Genomic DNA, 25381 nt, shown 5'->3' with positions numbered 1-25381 from the left:
TTTTTGTGTATATAGTTTTTCAAATTATAAATACTCACTTGAAAAGCTTCAAAAATTCTTTATTTAAAATGGGAATATGCAGGTTTATTCAACATTGCACACATTGCTCTTTACTAAAGTTTTATTTGAAATGTTGGGTAATGCAAGTTTGGTCAACCATGTTACAACTGTCTTTAGCTTTGTACCCACTATACAATTATTAAAGTAAATTGCAAAAAAGTGGTTGCTCATCCTGTTTTACTGGGTAGTGTTTTTAAATGACCATTTGGTGTATTTCCGATAAACCAGAGAACTGATGGTCACAAACACACTCCTTCGGTTATTGAATCGGTCAGCCAAGATAAAAAAAAAATCTCAGCCTACTATAATAGTGCACTGTGTGGTACTTGGAGGTTCTCGATAAACTGACCATATTATCTGCATTTTTTCACGACTAAGTCATGCTGCTTAATTGCGGACATATGAAAATTCAGTGTTGTGCAACATATAATTGGATTTTTAAACAAAATCACTTAGTGTGTACCTCAAATTTGGGGGCATTTGATTGTCAAGATAACCAAAAATCTCTTCTAGTGTGCGAACAGTTTATGTTGTTGTTTCATAGCATAGTGGTTAGCACATCTGCTTTATACGGTGAAAGTCCTGGGTTTAATCCCAAGTGAACCCATATTTATTAAAAATCCAGTAAAATGTGATCTTGATAAAAGTACTTACAGTAGATAATAATTGGTCAAGATGTTAGAAATAAAGAATTTTGTATATTTGTTTTCTTCAAATTAAAAATAATCACTTAAAAAACTTTGCAAAATGCTTACTTTAAAATGGATATACACATTTATTTATCATTGCAGTCATTGCTTTTTAATAAAGATTATTATTAAATGTTTAATTATGCAAGGTTGGTCAACCAGGCTATAACTTGCTTTAGCTAGGTGTACCACTATTAAGTATTGGGTCAATTTGCCAAAAATATGGTGCTCTGTTTTTTAAAAAATTATATATAATGAAAGAACAATCACTTTGATGTTTCACCGATAATCCGAAACAGTTTACAAAAAAACCACTACGACTGTCAGGACAACCAAAAAATTGAACAGTTTGTTATTGTATTGCATATTGGTTTCATAGTGTAGTGGTTATCACGTCTGCTTTACACGCAGAAGGTCCTGGGTTCAATCCCCAGTGAAACCATATTTTTGCACTAATTTATGACTTATGAAAATGTTCTTCACTATCATTCTTATAACATCTGACCTGCTACTGCTCAATGTGAAATATGTCATTTGTTCACTTACAAAATTCAATTTCTTCTCTAAATATGGAAATAAATGTTATTTTTAATATCTATTAGCTTTTCATTATAAAATAACTTATTACAGCAAACAACTGATTAAAAATCTGGAGCAGATTCAAATAATCTTCTTGTTTTATAAGAAATTGGTAGCAATGTATCATATATTTCATTTATAGTAAACAAATAAATAGTAGTATCATATCTAACTACCTTTTTCCATAAATCATCTTAACTGAGTACAGTTAAATAAATCACTTAAACCAACATTTCCATCACCAGTTCACCAAAGCACAGCTATTCTTTCCAGGACTTCACTGTTCACATGACTTTACTAGCAACTTGATAATGCTGCCAAAGTTTGGTATTGCATGATTAATGCTTGATAAACTGCAATCATGTTTTGATGTAGCTAATATTCACTTCCAGATCATTTACTTTAAATGTAAATAAATATTTCCATAATTACTATGTGATGTGCAAGTTTAGCAAAAATGCTGATAGATTTGACTTCTGGATAGATAGTATATTGATTATTACTAAAGTCTTTTTCGAGTATTATGCTTAAGTTATGTTGTGAAATGGCATTTATTTATATGTAGTATTTGTAATACAGGCACTTTATGGTAACATGGCAAGACAAATCACTGAAAAGTGATTTTGAGAAGTGTGACAACTGCAGATGATAATTGGTAAAAATGTTAGAAATAATGATTTTTGTGTATATAGTTTTTCAAATTATAAATATTCACTTGAAAAGCTTCAAAAATTCTTTATTTAAAATGGGAATATGCAGGTTTATTCAACATTGCACACATTGCTCTTTACTAAAGTTTTATTTTAAATGTTGGGTAATGCAAGTTTGGTCAACCATGTTACAACTGTCTTTAGCTTTGTACCCACTATACAATTATTAAAGTAAATTGCAAAAAAGTGGTTGCTCCTCCTGTTTTACTGGGTAGTGTTTTTAAATGACCATTTGGTGTATTTCCGATAAACCAGAGAACTGATGGTCACAAACACACTCCTTCGGTTATTGAATCGGTCAGCCAAGATAAAAAAAAAAATCTCAGCCTACTATAATAGTGCACTGTGTGGTACTTGGAGGTTCTCGATAAACTGACCATATTTTCTGCATTTTTTCACGACTAACTCATGCTGCTTAATTGCGGACATATGAAAATTCAGTGTTGTGCAACATATAATTGGATTTTTAAACAAAATCACTTAGTGTGTACCTCAGATTTTGGGGCATTTGATTGTCAAGATGACTAAAAATCTCTTCTAGTGTGAGAACAGTTTATGTTGTGGTTTCATAGCATAGTGGTTAGCACATCTGCTTTATACGGAGAAAGACCTGGGTTTAATCCAAAGTGAACCCATATTTATTAAAAATCCAGTAAAATGTGATCTTGATAAAAGTACTTACAGTAGATAATAATTGGTCAAGATGTTAGAAATAAAGAATTTTGTATATTTGTTTTCTTCAAATTAAAAATAATCACTTAAAAAACTTTGCAAAATGCTTACTTTAAAATGGATATACACATTTATTTATCATTGCAGTCATTGCTTTTTAATAAAGATTAATATTAAATGTTTAATTATGCAAGGTTGGTCAACCAGGCTATAACTTTCTTTAGCTAGGTGTACCACTATTAAGTATTGGGTCAATTTGCCAAAAATATGGTGCTCTGTTTTTTTTTTAAATTATATATAATGAAAGAACAATCACTTTGACGTTTCACCGATAATCCGGAACAGTTTACAAAAAAATCACTACGACTGTCAGGACAACCAAACAATTGAACAGTTTGTTATTGTATTGCATATTGGTTTCATAGTGTAGTGGTTATCACGTCTGCTTTACACGCAGAAGGTCCTGGGTTCAATCCCCAGTGGAACCATATTTTTGCACTCATTTATGACTTATGAAAATGTTCTTCACTATCATTCTTATAACATCTGACCTGCTACTGCTCAATGTGAAATATGTCATTTGTTCACTTACAAAATTCAATTTCTTCTCTAAATATGGAAATAAATGTTATTTTTAATATCTATTAGCTTTTCATTATAAAATAACTTATTACAGCAAACAACTGATTAAAAATCTGGAGCAGATTCAAATAAACTTCTTGTTTTATAAGAAATTGGTAGCAATGTATCATATATTTCATTTATAGTAAACAAATAAATTGTAGAATCATATCTTACTACCTTTTTCCATAAATCATCTTAACTGAGTACAGTTAAATAAATCACTTAAACCAACATTTCCATCACCAGTTCACCAAAGCACAGTTATTCCTTCCAGGACTTCACTATTCACATGACTTCACTAGCAACTTGATAATGCTGCCAAAGTTTGGTATTGCATGATTAATGCATGATAAACTGCAATCATGTTTTGATGTAGCTAATATTCACTTCCAGATCATTTACTTTAAATGTAAATAAATATTTCCATAATTACTATGTGATGTGCAAGTTTAGCAAAAATGCTGATAGATTTGACTTCTGGATAGATAGTATATTGATTATTACTAAAGTCTTTTTCGAGTATTATGCTTAAGTTATGTTGTGAAAGGGCATTTATTTATATGTAGTATTTGTAATACAGGCACTTTATGGTAACATGGCAAGAAAAATCACTGAAAAGTGATTTTGAGAAGTGTGACACCTGCAGATGATAATTGGTCAAAATGTTAGAAATAATGATTTTTGTGTATATAGTTTTTCAAATTATAAATATTCACTTGAAAAGCTTCAAAAATTCTTTATTTAAAATGGGAATATGCAGGTTTATTCAACATTGCACACATTGCTCTTTACTAAAGTTTTATTTGAAATGTTGGGTAATGCAAGTTTGGTCAACCATGTTACAACTGTCTTTAGCTTTGTACCCACTATACAATTATTAAAGTAAATTGCAAAAAAGTGGTTGCTCATCCTGTTTTACTGGGTAGTGTTTTTAAATGACCATTTGGTGTATTTCCGATAAACCAGAGAACTGATGGTCACAAACACACTCCTTCGGTTATTGAATCGGTCAGCCAAGATAAAAAAAAAATCTCAGCCTACTATAATAGTGCACTGTGTGGTACTTGGAGGTTCTCGATAAACTGACCATATTATCTGCATTTTTTCACGACTAAGTCATGCTGCTTAATTGCGGACATATGAAAATTCAGTGTTGTGCAACATATAATTGGATTTTTAAACAAAATCACTTAGTGTGTACCTCAAATTTGGGGGCATTTGATTGTCAAGATAACCAAAAATCTCTTCTAGTGTGCGAACAGTTTATGTTGTTGTTTCATAGCATAGTGGTTAGCACATCTGCTTTATACGGTGAAAGTCCTGGGTTTAATCCCAAGTGAACCCATATTTATTAAAAATCCAGTAAAATGTGATCTTGATAAAAGTACTTACAGTATATAATAATTGGTCAAGATGTTAGAAATAAAGAATTTTGTATATTTGTTTTCTTCAAATTAAAAATAATCACTTAAAAAACTTTGCAAAATGCTTACTTTAAAATGGATATACACATTTATTTATCATTGCAGTCATTGCTTTTTAATAAAGATTATTATTAAATGTTTAATTATGCAAGGTTGGTCAACCAGGCTATAACTTTCTTTAGCTAGGTGTACCACTATTAAGTATTGGGTCAATTTACCAAAAATATGGTGCTCTGTTTTTTAAAAAATTATATATAATGAAAGAACAATCACTTTGATGTTTCACCGATAATCCGAAACAGTTTACAAAAAAACCACTACGACTGTCAGGACAACCAAAAAATTGAACAGTTTGTTATTGTATTGCATATTGGTTTCATAGTGTAGTGGTTATCACGTCTGCTTTACACGCAGAAGGTCCTGGGTTCAATCCCCAGTGGAACCATATTTTTGCACTAATTTATGACTTATGAAAATGTTCTTCACTATCATTCTTATAACATCTGACCTGCTACTGCTCAATGTGAAATATGTCATTTGTTCACTTACAAAATTCAATTTCTTCTCTAAATATGGAAATAAATGTTATTTTTAATATCTATTAGCTTTTCATTATAAAATAACTTATTACAGCAAACAACTGATTAAAAATCTGGAGCAGATTCAAATAATCTTCTTGTTTTATAAGAAATTGGTAGCAATGTATCATATATTTCATTTATAGTAAACAAATAAATTGTAGTATCATATCTAACTTCCTTTTTCCATAAATCATCTTAACTGAGTACAGTTAAATAAATCACTTAAACCAACATTTCCATCACCAGTTCACCAAAGCACAGCTATTCTTTCCAGGACTTCACTGTTCACATGACTTTACTAGCAACTTGATAATGCTGCCAAAGTTTGGTATTGCATGATTAATGCATGATAAACTGCAATCATGTTTTGATGTGGCTAATATTCACTTCCAGATTATTTACTTTAAATGTAAATAAATATTTCCATAATTACTATGTGATGTGCAAGTTTAGCAAAAATGCTGATAGATTTGACTTCTGGATAGATAGTATATTGATTATTACTAAAGTCTTTTTCGAGTATTATGCTTAAGTTATGTTGTGAAAGGGCATTTATTTATATGTAGTATTTGTAATACAGGCACTTTATGGTAACATGGCAAGAAAAATCACTGAAAAGTGATTTTGAGAAGTGTGACAACTGCAGATGATAATTGGTCAAAATGTTAGAAATAATGATTTTTGTGTATATAGTTTTTCAAATTATAAATATTTACTTGAAAAACTTCAAAAAATCTTTATTTAAAATGGGAATATGCAGGTTTATTCAACATTGCACACATTACTCTTTACTAAAGTTTTATTTTAATTGTTGGGTAATGCAAGTTTGGTCAACCATGTTACAACTGTCTTTAGCTTTGTACCCACTATACAATTATTAAAGTAAATTGCAAAAAAAGTGGTTGCTCATCCTGTTTTACTGGGTAGTGTTTTTAAATGACCATTTGGTGTATTTCCGATAAACCAGAGAACTGATGGTCACAAACACACTCCTTCGGTTATTGAATCGGTCAGCCAAGATAAAAAAAAATCTCAGCCTACTATAATAGTGCACTGTGTGGTACTTGGAGGTTCTCGATAAACTGACCATATTTTCTGCATTTTTTCACGACTAAGTCATGCTGCTTAATTGCGGACATATGAAAATTCAGTGTTGTGCAACATATAATTGGATTTTTAAACAAAATCACTTAGTGTGTACCTCAGATTTTGGGGCATTTGATTGTCAAGATGACCAAAAATCTCTTCTAGTGTGAGAACAGTTTATGTTGTGGTTTCATAGCATAGTGGTTAGCACATCTGCTTTATACGGAGAAAGTCCTGGGTTTAATCCAAAGTGAACCCATATTTATTAAAAATCCAGTAAAATGTGATCTTGATAAAAGTACTTACAGTAGATAATAATTGGTCAAGATGTTAGAAATAAAGAATTTTGTATATTTGTTTTCTTCAAATTAAAAATAATCACTTAAAAAACTTTGCAAAATGCTTACTTTAAAATGGATATACACATTTATTTATCATTGCAGTCATTGGTTTTTAATAAAGATTAATATTAAATGTTTAATTATGCAAGGTTGGTCAACCAGGCTATAACTTTCTTTAGCTAGGTGTACCACTATTAAGTATTGGGTCAATTTGCCAAAATATGGTGCTCTGTTTTTTTTTAAATTATATATAATGAAAGAACAATCACTTTGACGTTTCACCGATAATCTGGAACAGTTTACAAAAAAATCACTACGACTGTCAGGACAACCAAACAATTGAACAGTTTGTTTACTGTATTGCATATTGGTTTCATAGTGTAGTGGTTATCACGTCTGCTTTACACGCAGAAGGTCCTGGGTTCAATCCCCAGTGGAACCATATTTTTGCACTAATTTATGACTTATGAAAATGTTCTTCACTATCATTCTTATAACATCTGACCTGCTACTGCTCAATGTGAAATATGTCATTTGTTCACTTACAAAATTCAATTTCTTCTCTAAATATGGAAATAAATGTTATTTTTAATATCTATTAGCTTTTCATTATAAAATAACTTATTACAGCAAACAACTGATTAAAAATCTGGAGCAGATTCAAATAATCTTCTTGTTTTATAAGAAATTGGTAGCAATGTATCATATATTTCATTTATAATAAACAAATAAATAGTAGTATCATATCTAACTACCTTTTTCCATAAATCATCTTAACTGAGTACAGTTAAATAAATCACTTAAACCAACATTTCCATCACCAGTTCACCAAAGCACAGCTATTCTTTCCAGGACTTCACTGTTCACATGACTTTACTAGCAACTTGATAATGCTGCCAAAGTTTGGTATTGCATGATTAATGCATGATAAACTGCAATCATGTTTTGATGTAGCTAATATTCACTTCCAGATCATTTACTTTAAATGTAAATAAATATTTCCATAATTACTATGTGATGTGCAAGTTTAGCAAAAATGCTGATAGATTTGACTTCTGGATAGATAGTATATTGATTATTACTAAAGTCTTTTTCGAGTATTATGCTTAAGTTATGTTGTGAAAGGGCATTTATTTATATGTAGTATTTGTAATACAGGCACTTTATGGTAACATGGCAAGAAAAATCACTGAAAAGTGATTTTGAGAAGTGTGACACCTACAGATGATAATTGGTCAAAATGTTAGAAATAATGATTTTTGTGTATATAGTTTTTCAAATTATAAATATTCACTTGAAAAGCTTCAAAAATTCTTTATTTAAAATGGGAATATGCAGGTTTATTCAACATTGCACACATTGCTCTTTACTAAAGTTTTTTTTGAAATGTTGGGTAATGCAAGTTTGGTCAACCATGTTACAACTGTCTTTAGCTTTGTACCCACTATACAATTATTAAAGTAAATTGCAAAAAAGTGGTTGCTCATCCTGTTTTACTGGGTAGTGTTTTTAAATGACCATTTGGTGTATTTCCGATAAACCAGAGAACTGATGGTCACAAACACACTCCTTCGGTTATTGAATCGGTCAGCCAAGATAAAAAAAAATCTCAGCCTACTATAATAGTGCACTGTGTGGTACTTGGAGGTTCTCGATAAACTGACCATATTATCTGCATTTTTTCACGACTAAGTCATGCTGCTTAATTGCGGACATATGAAAATTCAGTGTTGTGCAACATATAATTGGATTTTTAAACAAAATCACTTAGTGTGTACCTCAAATTTGGGGGCATTTGATTGTCAAGATAACCAAAAATCTCTTCTAGTGTGAGAACAGTTTATGTTGTTGTTTCATAGCATAGTGGTTAGCACATCTGCTTTATACGGTGAAAGTCCTGGGTTTAATCCCAAGTGAACCCATATTTATTAAAAATCCAGTAAAATGTGATCTTGATAAAAGTACTTACAGTAGATAATAATTGGTCAAGATGTTAGAAATAAAGAATTTTGTATATTTGTTTTCTTCAAATTAAAAATAATCACTTAAAAAACTTTGCAAAATGCTTACTTTAAAATGGATATACACATTTATTTATCATTGCAGTCATTGCTTTTTAATACAGATTATTATGAAATGTTTAATTATGAAAGGTTGGTCAACCAGGCTATAACTTTCTTTAGCTAGGTGTACCACTATTAAGTATTGGGTCAATTTGCCAAAAATATGGTGCTCTGTTTTTAAAAAAATTATATATAATGAAAGAACAATCACTTTGACGTTTCACCGATAATCCGGAACAGTTTACAAAAAAATCACTACGACTGTCAGGACAACCAAAAAATTGAACAGTTTGTTATTGTATTGCATATTGGTTTCATAGTGTAGTGCAGTGATTTTCAACCTTTTTTAACTCGCGGCACACCAAACAATGTTTTAAAATTGCCAAGGCACACCATCCGTTCCCCACAGAAAACCCCCCAAAAAACACACAATGGCCCTCACAGTAATAAAAAATCCACACATACATTGGCCTACACAGAAAAAAACAATGGCATTGCTCCCCACATAAATCATGTTGCTCCTTAAATAAATCCTATTGCTCCCCACATAAATCAATCACAATGCTCCCCACATAAATCATGTTGCTCACACATAAATCAATCACATTTCTCCCCACATAAATCCTATTGAATTATTTACCTTGTTCCTCCCATAAATCCTATTGCTCCCCACAGGAGAAATAACATATCAAATATTAGCCCCTACCGGTCAGCTGTCCTCCTCCCTGTCCCTCAGTGGTGGGGGTTGTTCATAGTGGAGTGCTGCAAATACTGAGCAGCGGGCGGGCGGGCAGGTGTGGATGTGGGTGGGCAAGGAAAGCTGTGGATGCAGGCGGAAATTGGAAGATGTGTATGCAGGCGGGTGGGCTGGCTGGGTGGTGAGATGCGGCGGCCGTGACCTATGATATAACCCCGCCGTGTCATCAAGGCACAGGTCACAGCCGAAGCATGAATGATCCTCTAAGAAGACCCCGGGCCAACAGTTCACTCTGGAGGTGCAGGAAGCTGCTCTGGCTCCGCGGCACACATTGCAACTGGTCGCGGCACACTAGTTGAAAAAGCCTGGTGTAGTGGTTATCACGTCTGCTTTACATGCAGAAGGTCCTGGGTTCAATCCCCAGTGGAACCATATTTTTGCACTAATTTATGACTTATGAAAATGTTCTTCACTATCATTCTTATAACATCTGACCTGCTACTGCTCAATGTGAAATATGTCATTTGTTCACTTACAAAATTCAATTTCTTCTCTAAATATGGAAATAAATGTTATTTTTAATATCTATTAGCTTTTCATTATAAAATAACTTATTGCAGCAAACAACTGATTAAAAATCTGGAGCAGATTCAAATAATCTTCTTGTTTTATAAGAAATTGGTAGCAATGTATCATATATTTCATTTATAGTAAACAAATAAATAGTAGTATCATATCTAACTACCTTTTTCCATAAATCATCTTAACTGAGTACAGTTAAATAAATCACTTAAACCAACATTTCCATCACCAGTTCACCAAAGCACAGCTATTCTTTCCAGGACTTCACTGTTCACATGACTTTACTAGCAACTTGATAATGCTGCCAAAGTTTGGTATTGCATGATTAATGCTTGATAAACTGCAATCATGTTTTGATGTAGCTAATATTCACTTCCAGATCATTTACTTTAAATGTAAATAAATATTTCCATAATTACTATGTGATGTGCAAGTTTAGCAAAAATGCTGATAGATTTGACTTCTGGATAGATAGTATATTGATTATTACTAAAGTCTTTTTCGAGTATTATGCTTAAGTTATGTTGTGAAATGGCATTTATTTATATGTAGTATTTGTAATACAGGCACTTTATGGTAACATGGCAAGAAAAATCACTGAAAAGTGATTTTGAGAAGTGTGACAACTTCAGATGATAATTGGTAAAAATGTTAGAAATAATGATTTTTGTGTATATAGTTTTTCAAATTATAAATATTCACTTGAAAAGCTTCAAAAATTCTTTATTTAAAATGGGAATATGCAGGTTTATTCAACATTGCACACATTGCTCTTTACTAAAGTTTTATTTTAAATGTTGGGTAATGCAAGTTTGGTCAACCATGTTACAACTGTCTTTAGCTTTGTACCCACTATACAATTATTAAAGTAAATTGCAAAAAAGTGGTTGCTCATCCTGTTTTACTGGGTAGTGTTTTTAAATGACCATTTGGTGTATTTCCGATAAACTAGAGAACTGATGGTCACAAACACACTCCTTCGGTTATTGAATCGGTCAGCCAAGATAAAAAAAAAATCTCAGCCTACTATAATAGTGCACTGTGTGGTACTTGGAGGTTCTCGATAAACTGACCATATTTTCTGCATTTTTTCACGACTAAGTCATGCTGCTTAATTGCGGACATATGAAAATTCAGTGTTGTGCAACATATAATTGGATTTTTAAACAAAATCACTTAGTGTGTACCTCAGATTTTGGGGCATTTGATTGTCAAGATGACCAAAAATCTCTTCTAGTGTGAGAACAGTTTATGTTGTGGTTTCATAGCATAGTGGTTAGCACATCTGCTTTATACGGAGAAAGTCCTGGGTTTAATCCAAAGTGAACCCATATTTATTAAAAATCCAGTAAAATGTGATCTTGATAAAAGTACTTACAGTAGATAATAATTGGTCAAGATGTTAGAAATAAAGAATTTTGTATATTTGTTTTCTTCAAATTAAAAATAATCACTTAAAAAACTTTGCAACATGCTTACTTTAAAATGGATATACACATTTATTTATCATTGCAGTCATTGCTTTTTAATAAAGATTAATATTAAATGTTTAATTATGCAAGGTTGGTCAACCAGGCTATAACTTTCTTTAGCTAGGTGTACCACTATTAAGTATTGGGTCAATTTGCCAAAAATATGGTGCTCTGTTTTTTTTTTTAATTATATATAATGAAAGAACAATCACTTTGACGTTTCACCGATAATCCCGAACAGTTTACAAAAAAATCACTACGACTGTCAGGACAACCAAACAATTGAACAGTTTGTTATTGTATTGCATATTGGTTTCATAGTGTAGTGGTTATCACGTCTGCTTTACACGCAGAAGGTCCTGGGTTCAATCCCCAGTGGAACCATATTTTTGCACTAATTTATGACTTATGAAAATGTTCTTCACTATCATTCTTATAACATCTGACCTGCTACTGCTCAATGTGAAATATGTCATTTGTTCACTTACAAAATTCAATTTCTTCTCTAAATATGGAAATTAATGTTATTTTTAATATCTATTAGCTTTTCATTATAAAATAACTTGTTATAGCAAACAACTGATTAAAAATCTGGAGCAGATTCAAATAATCTTCTTGTTTTATAAGAAATTGGTAGCAATGTATCATATATTTCATTTATAGTAAACAAATAAATAGTAGTATCATATCTAACTACCTTTTTCCATAAATCATCTTAACTGAGTACAGTTAAATAAATCACTTAAACCAACATTTCCATCACCAGTTCACCAAAGCACAGCTATTCTTTCCAGGACTTCACTGTTCACATGACTTTACTAGCAACTTGATAATGCTGCCAAAGTTTGGTATTGCATGATTAATGCATGATAAACTGCAATCATGTTTTGATGTAGCTAATATTCACTTCCAGATCATTTACTTTAAATGTAAATAAATATTTCCATAATTACTATGTGATGTGCAAGTTTAGCAAAAATGCTGATAGATTTGACTTCTGGATAGATAGTATATTGATTATTACTAAAGTTTTTTTCGAGTATTATGCTTAAGTTATGTTGTGAAATGGCATTTATTTATATGTAGTATTTGTAATACAGGCACTTTATGGTAACATGGCAAGAAAAATCACTGAAAAATGATTTTGAGAAGTGTGACAACTGCAGATGATAATTGGTCAAAATGTTAGAAATAATGATTTTTGTGTATATAGTTTTTCAAATTATAAATATTCACTTGAAAAGCTTCAAAAATTCTTTATTTAAAATGGGAATATGCAGGTTTATTCAACATTGCACACATTGCTCTTTACTAAAGTTTTATTTGAAATGTTGGGTAATGCAAGTTTGGTCAACCATGTTACAACTGTCTTTAGCTTTGTACCCACTATACAATTATTAAAGTAAATTGCAAAAAAGTGGTTGCTCCTCCTGTTTTACTGGGTAGTGTTTTTAAATGACCATTCGGTGTATTTCCGATAAACCAGAGAACTGATGGTCACAAACACACTCCTTCGGTTATTGAATCGGTCAGCCAAGATAAAAAAAAATCTCAGCCTACTATAATAGTGCACTGTGTGGTACTTGGAGGTTCTCGATAAACTGACCATATTATCTGCATTTTTTCACGACTAAGTCATGCTGCTTAATTGCGGACATATGAAAATTCAGTGTTGTGCAACATATAATTGGATTTTTAAACAAAATCACTTAGTGTGTACCTCAAATTTGGGGGCATTTGATTGTCAAGATAACCAAAAATCTCTTCTAGTGTGAGAACAGTTTATGTTGTTGTTTCATAGCATAGTGGTTAGCACATCTGCTTTATACGGTGAAAGTCCTGGGTTTAATCCCAAGTGAACCCATATTTATTAAAAATCCAGTAAAATGTGATCTTGATAAAAGTACTTACAGTAGATAATAATTGGTCAAGATGTTAGAAATAAAGAATTTTGTATATTTGTTTTCTTCAAATTAAAAATAATCACTTAAAAAACTTTGCAAAATGCTTACTTTAAAATGGATATACACATTTATTTATCATTGCAGTCATTGCTTTTTAATAAAGATTATTATGAAATGTTTAATTATGCAAGGTTGGTCAACCAGGCTATAACTTTCTTTAGCTAGGTGTACCACTATTAAGTATTGGGTCAATTTGCCAAAAATATGGTGCTCTGTTTTTTTAAAAATTATATATAATGAAAGAACAATCACTTTGACGTTTCACCGATAATCCGGAACAGTTTACAAAAAAATCACTACGACTGTCAGGACAACCAAAAAATTGAACAGTTTGTTATTGTATTGCATATTGGTTTCATAGTGTAGTGGTTATCACGTCTGCTTTACACGCAGAAGGTCCTGGGTTCAATCCCCAGTGGAACCATATTTTTGCCTTAATTTATGACTTATGAAAATGTTCTTCACTATCATTCTTATAACATCTGACCTGCTACTGCTCAATGTGAAATATGTCATTTGTTCACTTACAAAATTCAATTTCTTCTCTAAATATGGAAATAAATGTTATTTTTAATATCTATTAGCTTTTCATTATAAAATAACTTATTACAGCAAACAACTGATTAAAAATCTGGAGCAGATTCAAATAATCTTCTTGTTTTATAAGAAATTGGTAGCAATGTATCATATATTTCATTTATAGTAAACAAATAAATAGTAGTATCATATCTAACTACCTTTTTCCATAAATCATCTTAACTGAGTACAGTTAAATAAATCACTTAAACCAACATTTCCATCACCAGTTCACCAAAGCACAGCTATTCTTTCCATGACTTCACTGTTCACATGACTTTACTAGCAACTTGATAATGCTGCCAAAGTTTGGTATTGCATGATTAATGCATGATAAACTGCAATCATGTTTTAAAGTAGCTAATATTCACTTCCAGATCATTTACTTTAAATGTAAATAAATATTTCCATAATTACTATGTGATGTGCAAGTTTAGCAAAAATGCTGATAGATTTGACTTCTGGATAGATAGTATATTGATTATTACTAAAGTCTTTTTCGAGTATTATGCTTAAGTTATGTTGTGAAATGGCATTTATTTATATGTAGTATTTGTAATACAGGCACTTTATGGTAACATGGCAAGAAAAATCACTGAAAAGTGATTTTGAGAAGTGTGACAACTGCAGATGATAATTGGTAAAAATGTTAGAAATAATGATTTTTGTGTATATAGTTTTTCAAATTATAAATATTCACTTGAAAAGCTTAAAAAAATCTTTATTTAAAATGGGAATATGCAGGTTTATTCAACATTGCACACATTGCTCTTTACTAAAGTTTTATTTGAAATGTTGGGTAATGCAAGTTTGGTCAACCATGTTACAACTGTCTTTAGCTTTGTACCCACTATACAATTATTAAAGTAAATTGCAAAAAAGTGGTTGCTCCTCCTGTTTTACTGGGTAGTGTTTTTAAATGACCATTTGGTGTATTTCCGATAAACCAGAGAACTGATGGTCACAAACACACTCCTTCGGTTATTGAATCGGTCAGCCAAGATAAAAAAAAAAATCTCAGCCTACTATAATAGTGCACTGTGTGGTACTTGGAGGTTCTCGATAAACTGACCATATTTTCTGCATTTTTTCACGACTAAGTCATGCTGCTTAATTGCGGACATATGAAAATTCAGTGTTGTGCAACATATAATTGGATTTTTAAACAAAATCACTTAGTGTGTACCTCAGATTTTGGGGCATTTGATTGTCAAGATGACTAAAAATCTCTTCTAGTGTGAGAACAGTTTATGTTGTGGTTTCATAGCATAGTGGTTAGCACATCTGCTTTATACGGAGAAAGACCTGGGTTTAATCCAAAGTGAACCCATATTTATTAAAAATCCAGTAAAATGTGATCTTGATAAGAGTACTTACAGTAGATAATAATTGGTCAAGATGTTAGAAATAAATAATTTTGTATATTTGTTTTCTTAAAATTAAAAATAATCACTTAAAAAACTTTGCAAAATGCTTACTTTAAAATGGATATACACATTTATTTATCATTTCAGTCATTGCTTTTTAATAAAGATTAATATTAAATGTTTAATTATGCAAGGTTGGTCAACCAGGCTATAACTTTCTTTAGCTAGGTGTACCACTATTAAGTATTGGGTCAATTTGCCAAAAATATGGTGCTCTGTTTTTTTTTTAAATTATATATAATGAAAGAACAATCACTTTGACGTTTCACCGATAATCCGGAACAGTTTACAAAAAAATCACTACGACTGTCAGGACAACCAAACAATTGAACAGTTTGTTATTGTATTGCATATTGGTTTCATAGTGTAGTGGTTATCACGTCTGCTTTACACGCAGAAGGTCCTGGGTTCAATCCCCAGTGGAACCATATTTTTGCACTAATTTATGACTTATGAAAATGTTCTTCACTATCATTCTTATAACATCTGACCTGCTACTGCTCAATGTGAAATATGTCATTTGTTCACTTACAAAATTCAATTTCTTCTCTAAATATGGAAATAAATGTTATTTTTAATATCTATTAGCTTTTCATTATAAAATAACTTATTACAGCAAACAACTGATTAAAAATCTGGAGCAGATTCAAATAAACTTCTTGTTTTATAAGAAATTGGTAGCAATGTATCATATATTTCATTTATAGTAAACAAATAAATTGTAGAATCATATCTTACTACCTTTTTCCATAAATCATCTTAACTGAGTACAGTTAAATAAATCACTTAAACCAACATTTCCATCACCAGTTCACCAAAGCACAGTTATTCCTTCCAGGACTTCACTGTTCACATGACTTCACTAGCAACTTGATAATGCTGCCAAAGTTTGGTATTGCATGATTAATGCATGATAAACTGCAATCATGTTTTGATGTAGCTAATATTCACTTCCAGATCATTTACTTTAAATGTAAATAAATATTTCCATAATTACTATGTGATGTGCAAGTTTAGCAAAAAGGCTGATAGATTTGACTTCTGGATAGATAGTATATTGATTATTACAAAAGTCTTTTTCGAGTATTATGCTTAAGTTATGTTGTGAAAGGGCATTTATTTATATGTAGTATTTGTAATACAGGCACTTTATGGTAACATGGCAAGAAAAATCACTGAAAAGTGATTTTGAGAAGTGTGACACCTGCAGATGATGAAGCAAGTGTTGGTATTTATCTGTGTCCAGGGCGCGTAAAAAAAGAAAAAGGTAATGAAACTTAACACATCCCTTGTCAAATGGGTATATGATGTCTTCTCCAGATTATGCAGGCCTAGGAGTCCTTTCGTTCAGGTGAATCTTCTCGTTATAAATGGCTCCCAGTTCATGTCAAAATGGAGAGAAATAAGAGAGAAAAGAAATGTGTAGCACCGTTTACAACAGCTAGAATCGAGAATTCCACACAATGAAAGTTTTTAAGGGCGTACCCCACTCACACAGAAACAAGTAAGTGGGTTCCCGTAAAGGTATCTTTATTGCTAGTTTTTTTCTCCAATCCCCTCAGGTTAGGTTCACGTAATTAAGCGTGCCTGAATCTCACACCACATGGGGTACTGTAAACACGTAGGGGTAGTGTCTGAGGCAATTTCAATGCGTACCCTCACTTACACAGAGCAAAGCCAGAACATTCATATAACGGTTTCTTTATATCAACAAAAATCCTCAGGTGCGTACCCCAACTCACTCAGTAAACGATGAATGACTCCTATAAAGGTTTCTTTAAATAGATTCACTGGTATCCCTTTGGTGGATCCACAAGAGGAAATGGAACTCTTTCTCCCAAATGCCAGACCAGAGTCATGAAAAAAATCCTTCTTTCTAAAACAGGTTTTTTATTCCAGACATAGTCCAAATTCATACAAAGAAATCACCACACATGGTGACAGAAAAAATAAAAAAGTAAAAATTTAAAAGTACAATAAAAATTCCAAAGGCAAAATTTGAGATAATAATCGGCGTGATTATTCCCTTTTTCCAGAAAACTACTCACAGTACAGTCGTCCGACGCGTTTCGGTCTCGAATGGACCTTAATCATGAACTATCTGCACTATGAGGAGTAAGCATATTTATGCTATGAACATCCAATGAATGAGTAGCCGGAAATGACATCATTAATTACAATGAAAATTAATTTTGTTTAAAAACATGATTATTCATCACACAAATTCATAATAACATATACATAAACACTAGTATCATGCATGGTGAAAAAGTACAGCAGGAAAAACACTTTAAAACATATTTTCTTCTCCATTAAAAAACGGAGCTTGGAATTCTGGGTAATGTAGTTTCCATAGTGAACTACTACATGACCATATATGGTGTTTCCACCGGATATTGTGTTGCACCGCTGCTGGTGAAACTTCCCCAGAAAATAATCCCTGAAGGTTTGTTCCGTTTGTAGCCGGAAATGACATCATTAATTACAATGAAAATTAATTTTGTTTAAAAACATGATTATTCATCACACAAATTCATAATAACATATACATAAACACTAGTATCATGCATGGTGAAAAAGTACAGCAGGAAAAACACTTTAAAACATATTTTCTTCTCCATTAAAAAACGGAGCTTGGAATTCTGGGTAATGTAGTTTCCATAGTGAACTACTACATGACCATATATGGTGTTTCCACCGGATATTGTGTTGCACCGCTGCTGGTGAAACTTCCCCAGAAAATAATCCCTGAAGGTTTGTTCCGTTTGTAGCCGGAAATGACATCATTAATTACAATGAAAATTAATTTTGTTTAAAAACATGATTATTCATCACACAAATTCATAATAACATATACATAAACACTAGTATCATGCATGGTGAAAAAGTACAGCAGGAAAAACACTTTAAAACATATTTTCTTCTCCATTAAAAAACGGAGCTTGGAATTCTGGGTAATGTAGTTTCCATAGTGAACTACTACATGACCATATATGGTGTTTCCACCGGATATTGTGTTGCACCGCTGCTGGTGAAACTTCCCCAGAAAATAATCCCTGAAGGTTTGTTCCGTTTGTAGCCGGAAATGACATCATTAATTACAATGAAAATTAATTTTGTTTAAAAACATGATTATTCATCACACAAATTCATAATAACATATACATAAACACTAGTATCATGCATGGTGAAAAAGTACAGCAGGAAAAACACTTTAAAACATATTTTCTTCTCCATTAAAAAACGGAGCTTGGAATTCTGGGTAATGTAGTTTCCATAGTGAATGACCATATATGGTGTTTCCGCCGGATATTGTGTTGCACCGCTGCTGGTGAAACTTCCCCAGAAAATAATCCCTGAAGGTTTGTTCCGTTTGGAGAGACAGACGGCGGAAGTGACGTATCGCCGTCTTCTATTTCCGTTTTCAGGGATTCTGGGGTTTGTAGTTTAGAAGGGGAACCGGCGCTGCCATTTCATAGGTTAGAAAGCACTCTGAAACGGTCACCATGGAAACCAGCCGTGTTTTTGGTTTCTTTTCATTCATACATATTATGGGTAGCTAATATAAACGTAAAACAAAGAGAAACAGGAATTAGTGGAAAAAATAGAAACTACAGACTTTCTAAACAGATCTGGGGTAACACTTTTATGAAAATGTTGCATTAATAGATAAAGCTCAAAGTCGCATATTAATTTAGCACATCAGTCAAGGAACCATTTAAGCTCAAAATCGCAGTTCAGACCACCTGGGCTTAAGGTGTCATACATAAAAATACATTTCATTTCCGACTTAGCTAGAAATGTATTGAGGTCTTTATTCCTTCCGTTTCCTTTGACCTGTCTAATTCCATAAAAGCCTGATATTTCTGTGACCAAACAATTATGTTTGGTTTTAAAATGAGCAGACAAAGAATGGGTTAGAAGGCCTTTTTTAATGTTTCTAATGTGCTCCCCCAGGCGAACCTTTAAGGGTCTAGAGGTCCGCCCAATATAAAATAAATTACAGCTGCATTTAATAGCGTAAATGACATTTTTACTGTCACAAGTGATAAAATCTGTAATATTCACTTTTTTCTCATTTATATGGATATTTTCAATTTTGCTTTTTCCTTCACTTTTAATATGTCTACAGCCCATACAATTACCGCATCTGTAAAACCCCTGGGACACAATTCTAGACTGGGATTTCGTCGAGGGCATAGCACTGGAGACCAATTTATTTTTTAAATTGGGAGCCCTGCGGTAGATATGGATGGGTCTATTGGGGACAAGGGGTCCAATCACCGGATCCTTCTTTAGCAGACCCCAATGTCTTTTGAAAATCTTCTCGATTTCTTGATGACTTTGGTTAAACTGGGTGATGAAAGCCCATTCATATTTATTGTCTGTAGTGGTCTTTATAATATTATCTTTCAGGAGATCCTTACGTGTGGTGTTTCTTACTTCGGAATGGGCTTTTTCAATAGTGCCCTTATTGTAGCCGCATGCCCTAAATTTTTCATTCATTTCTTTTGCCTGTGCTTCAAAAATATTATCCTCCGTACAATTCCTCCTGACTCTTTTTAGTTGACTGATGGGGATAGAATCCAGCCAGTTGTTGTGGTGACAACTACTGGCTGCTATATATGACCTCGAATCAGTGGGTTTGGAGTAGGTCATGGTGTGTAACTGGCCCTCTTTAATATAGACAGTAATATCAAGGAAATTGATGGATTCCCCACTCTTTTCAAATGATAAGACAATATTCTTATCATTCGTGTTCAACAAAGTACAGAAAGAGTTAAGTGTTTCGACTCCACCTCTCCATAAAAAGAAAATATCATCAATATACCTGGCATAGGACACCAGATTCGCTCCATAGCTATTATTTGACCAAACCGTGTTTAGTTCCCATAAACCAAGGAATAGGTTGGCATAGCTAGGAGCGAATCTGGTGCCCATGGCCGTGCCCGTTTTCTGGATGTAAAATTGATCCTGAAATAAAAAGAAATTATTATTGAGGATAAACTTAATTCCCTCTATAATCAGCTCCTTTAGATCCTTTGTATGGTTGGACTGATCCAGAAAATAAGTGACCGCCTCCACACCGTCATCATGATCGATAACGGTGTAGAGGGAACTGACATCAGCTGTCACTAGGATGTCACCTTCCTTCCACTGTACAGATTCCAACAGTTTAAGAAAATCCTTTGTATCCTTCAAGTGTGATCTATTCCTGGATACCAAGGGTTGCAGGATATAATCAATGAACTTAGACAGATTTGATGTCAGAGATTGAACTCCCGATATAATCGGCCTACCCAGGGGATCAGTAAGGCTCTTATGTACTTTTGGTAGTACGTAGATCACAGGTATAGTTGGGTCTTCTATGATAATAAATTTGGCCTCTTTGGCACTAATGGTTCCTTTCTTTTCATATTTATCTATAAGATTTCTTAACTTAATTAAGGTGGTATCGGATGGATCGTTCCTAAGTTTTTTATACGTTTCAGTATCATTTAGCTGTCTCAGGACCTCATTTACATAGTTTGCCAGATCCATTACAACAACTCCTCCCCCTTTATCAGAGGGTTTGATTACGATCTCTTTAAGTTGTTTTAAATTTTTTAGGGCATTCCTTTCCTTAAACGTAAGGTTCTGAATTTTCTTTGGTTTTAGTTGAAGTTTTTCTAAGTCCTCAAGCACCATAACCCCAAAAGTTTCAATTAATGGCCCCTGTATATGTTTGGGGAAAAAAAGGGATTTAGGTTTAAATGGGGTGACTGCAGATGTGCTCAAAGGTGTACCAGTTGTGGCCAAGTCCTCCCTACTTGCAAAAAACTTCTTTATGGTTAATTTCCTCATGTACCGTTGTACATCTAAATATATTTCAAATGGATCGATAGGATTTGTTGGGGCATATTTTAAACCCTTACACAAAACAGAGGTTTCACTCTCTGACAGGATGTGGGAACTCAAATTGAAAATCTTTGTAGTGGGGATAGTTTTTCCTATATTTCCTATGGTGCTATTAGATACGGAATGGACATTTCCAGGGCTAATTACTATCTTTTTTTGGGATTTACGTTTTCTTTTGCATTTACCTCTATGAGGTTTATGCACACCACCCCTCTTGCCCCTCTGCGATCTTTTTAGAATTATCGGTGCCTGTTTGGGTAATGTCTGTTCTCTAAAAAATGATGATTATGTTCTGGTTCGTTCGCCCTCCTTAGTGGAGAGAAGCGGTTCCTCGATCTTACCGGAACATTCTCATCAGAAGGGTACTTGTATTTGGGGTTTCTCTGGGAAGCCCCCCTCCATTCTGGTGTTTTATACCTATACCTTCTGTCTATCCTTCCAGATTGTGGAAATCTGGCATGGTCATAGACAGATGTATAGTCCCTTTCGTTCCTCTTAATGGGTTCCAAAGTACGGTTGTTAAACAATCTCCTCCTTTGAGGCTTTCTATACTGAAAGGTTTCATTATGCCGAGGAGGGGGATTAGTATGGCTGTCTGAAATTTCCCCTCCTTCTACCTCATGATTCTTGGATTCGATTTGTTCAGATCTATCCCTATTAAATTTCCGTAATTTTTTTTCTATGAGTTGCTTTTGTGTTCGTTTAAGTTTTGTTTCAATCTCCTTTTCCATAATTCTATATTCTTCAGACTCAGAAAAAGGAGCAGAAAGTGATTTATATTCTGCAATCTCTATTTCAAGTCTATTAAGTTCCTTTTTCCTTTCCCTGATAACCAATTTCATTAGAGACTGGGAACAATGATTAATTGTATTATCCCAATCTTTTTTGAATTCCTCACTTGCCGTATTAAAGGAAGAGATTTTGATGATTTTAAGCCCTCGTGGCACTAATTCAAAAGAGGCATATTTTTCAAGTGTGGCTATCTCCCACCACACTTTACACTCTTTTAGGAGTGAATTTTCTAATTTCTGCATGGTTTCTTCTAGGTCAAAATCAACAAGATCTGAATGTTCCTTTTTCCCACCAAAAACTTTTTCAAACATATTCAAACGTTCATCCCTTAAAGAAAACATTACTGTAACAATACAATGCAGCCAATTATGAAACAACCTCCCTAATGGTGATAAAACTGGATAGAAAAAAAAGGAGAAAATAGGGAGGGTCTACAAGTTTGGCGCACAGCAGCCCGTCCACTGACAAAATACCTATGTAAAAATCACCGATTTTACCAAAACAATATATAGAAGAAGCAAGTGTTGGTATTTATCTGTGTCCAGGGCGCGTAAAAAAAGAAAAAGGTAATGAAACTTAACACATCCCTTGTCAAATGGGTATATGATGTCTTCTCCAGATTATGCAGGCCTAGGAGTCCTTTCGTTCAGGTGAATCTTCTCGTTATAAATGGCTCCCAGTTCATGTCAAAATGGAGAGAAATAAGAGAGAAAAGAAATGTGTAGCACCGTTTACAACAGCTAGAATCGAGAATTCCACACAATGAAAGTTTTTAAGGGCGTACCCCACTCACACAGAAACAAGTAAGTGGGTTCCCGTAAAGGTATCTTTATTGCTAGTTTTTTTCTCCAATCCCCTCAGGTTAGGTTCACGTAATTAAGCGTGCCTGAATCTCACACCACATGGGGTACTGTAAACACGTAGGGGTAGTGTCTGAGGCAATTTCAATGCGTACCCTCACTTACACAGAGCAAAGCCAGAACATTCATATAACGGTTTCTTTATATCAACAAAAATCCTCAGGTGCGTACCCCAACTCACTCAGTAAACGATGAATGACTCCTATAAAGGTTTCTTTAAATAGATTCACTGGTATCCCTTTGGTGGATCCACAAGAGGAAAAGGAACTCTTTCTCCCAAATGCCAGACCAGAGTCATGAAAAAAATCCTTCTTTCTAAAACAGGTTTTTTATTCCAGCAAAGAAATCACCACACATGGTGACAGAAAAAATAAAAAAGTAAAAATTTAAAAGTACAATAAAAATTCCAAAGGCAAAATTTGAGATAATAATCGGCGTGATTATTCCCTTTTTCCAGAAAACTACTCACAGTACAGTCGTCCGACGCGTTTCGGTCTCGAATGGACCTTAATCATGAACTATCTGCACTATGAGGAGTAAGCATATTTATGCTATGAACATCCAATGAATGAGTAGCCGGAAATGACATCATTAATTACAATGAAAATTAATTTTGTTTAAAAACATGATTATTCATCACACAAATTCATAATAACATATACATAAACACTAGTATCATGCATGGTGAAAAAGTACAGCAGGAAAAACACTTTAAAACATATTTTCTTCTCCATTAAAAAACGGAGCTTGGAATTCTGGGTAATGTAGTTTCCATAGTGAACTACTACATGACCATATATGGTGTTTCCACCGGATATTGTGTTGCACCGCTGCTGGTGAAACTTCCCCAGAAAATAATCCCTGAAGGTTTGTTCCGTTTGTAGCCGGAAATGACATCATTAATTACAATGAAAATTAATTTTGTTTAAAAACATGATTATTCATCACACAAATTCATAATAACATATACATAAACACTAGTATCATGCATGGTGAAAAAGTACAGCAGGAAAAACACTTTAAAACATATTTTCTTCTCCATTAAAAAACGGAGCTTGGAATTCTGGGTAATGTAGTTTCCATAGTGAATGACCATATATGGTGTTTCCGCCGGATATTGTGTTGCACCGCTGCTGGTGAAACTTCCCCAGAAAATAATCCCTGAAGGTTTGTTCCGTTTGGAGAGACAGACGGCGGAAGTGACGTATCGCCGTCTTCTATTTCCGTTTTCAGGGATTCTGGGGTTTGTAGTTTAGAAGGGGAACCGGCGCGGCCATTTCATAGGTTAGAAAGCACTCTGAAACGGTCACCATGGAAACCAGCCGTGTTTTTGGTTTCTTTTCATTCATACATATTATGGGTAGCTAATATAAACGTAAAACAAAGAGAAACAGGAATTAGTGGAAAAAATAGAAACTACAGACTTTCTAAACAGATCTGGGGTAACACTTTTATGAAAATGTTGCATTAATAGATAAAGCTCAAAGTCGCATATTAATTTAGCACATCAGTCAAGGAACCATTTAAGCTCAAAATCGCAGTTCAGACCACCTGGGCTTAAGGTGTCATACATAAAAATACATTTCATTTCCGACTTAGCTAGAAATGTATTGAGGTCTTTATTCCTTCCGTTTCCTTTGACCTGTCTAATTCCATAAAAGCCTGATATTTCTGTGACCAAACAATTATGTTTGGTTTTAAAATGAGCAGACAAAGAATGGGTTAGAAGGCCTTTTTTAATGTTTCTAATGTGCTCCCCCAGGCGAACCTTTAAGGGTCTAGAGGTCCGCCCAATATAAAATAAATTACAGCTGCATTTAATAGCGTAAATGACATTTTTACTGTCACAAGTGATAAAATCTGTAATATTCACTTTTTTCTCATTTATATGGATATTTTCAATTTTGCTTTTTCCTTCACTTTTAATATGTCTACAGCCCATACAATTACCGCATCTGTAAAACCCCTGGGACACAATTCTAGACTGGGATTTCGTCGAGGGCATAGCACTGGAGACCAATTTATTTTTTAAATTGGGAGCCCTGCGGTAGATATGGATGGGTCTATTGGGGACAAGGGGTCCAATCACCGGATCCTTCTTTAGCAGACCCCAATGTCTTTTGAAAATCTTCTCGATTTCTTGATGACTTTGGTTAAACTGGGTGATGAAAGCCCATTCATATTTATTGTCTGTAGTGGTCTTTATAATATTATCTTTCAGGAGATCCTTACGTGTGGTGTTTCTTACTTCGGAATGGGCTTTTTCAATAGTGCCCTTATTGTA

General features: G+C 33.3%; 8 non-coding genes across 8 annotated transcripts; all 8 read left to right on the top strand.

Moving 5' to 3' along the window:
- The first annotated feature begins 1118 nt into the window (after positions 1-1118).
- Positions 1119-1191, top strand: TRNAV-UAC (transfer RNA valine (anticodon UAC)). The gene has a single exon. It is a non-coding gene; the product is annotated as a tRNA-Val (tRNA).
- Positions 1192-3125: 1934 nt separating this feature from the next.
- TRNAV-UAC (transfer RNA valine (anticodon UAC)) lies at positions 3126-3198 on the top strand. Its single transcript has one exon. It is a non-coding gene; the product is annotated as a tRNA-Val (tRNA).
- A 1932-nt stretch (positions 3199-5130) lies between these two features.
- On the top strand, positions 5131-5203 carry TRNAV-UAC (transfer RNA valine (anticodon UAC)). Its single transcript has one exon. It is a non-coding gene; the product is annotated as a tRNA-Val (tRNA).
- Positions 5204-7135: 1932 nt separating this feature from the next.
- Positions 7136-7208, top strand: TRNAV-UAC (transfer RNA valine (anticodon UAC)). Its single transcript has one exon. It is a non-coding gene; the product is annotated as a tRNA-Val (tRNA).
- Positions 7209-9889: 2681 nt separating this feature from the next.
- On the top strand, positions 9890-9958 carry TRNAV-UAC (transfer RNA valine (anticodon UAC)). Its single transcript has one exon. It is a non-coding gene; the product is annotated as a tRNA-Val (tRNA).
- Positions 9959-11891: 1933 nt separating this feature from the next.
- On the top strand, positions 11892-11964 carry TRNAV-UAC (transfer RNA valine (anticodon UAC)). The gene has a single exon. It is a non-coding gene; the product is annotated as a tRNA-Val (tRNA).
- A 1931-nt stretch (positions 11965-13895) lies between these two features.
- TRNAV-UAC (transfer RNA valine (anticodon UAC)) lies at positions 13896-13968 on the top strand. Its single transcript has one exon. It is a non-coding gene; the product is annotated as a tRNA-Val (tRNA).
- Positions 13969-15902: 1934 nt separating this feature from the next.
- Positions 15903-15975, top strand: TRNAV-UAC (transfer RNA valine (anticodon UAC)). The gene has a single exon. It is a non-coding gene; the product is annotated as a tRNA-Val (tRNA).
- The last annotated feature ends 9406 nt before the right edge of the window (positions 15976-25381 follow it).

This window comes from Pseudophryne corroboree, chromosome 11 (genome assembly GCF_028390025.1).
Source record: "Pseudophryne corroboree isolate aPseCor3 chromosome 11, aPseCor3.hap2, whole genome shotgun sequence".
Classification (NCBI taxonomy): Eukaryota; Metazoa; Chordata; class Amphibia; order Anura; family Myobatrachidae; genus Pseudophryne; species Pseudophryne corroboree.
The sequence above is the reverse complement of the archived record's forward strand: the minus strand, read 5'-3'. Positions and strand labels throughout refer to the sequence as shown.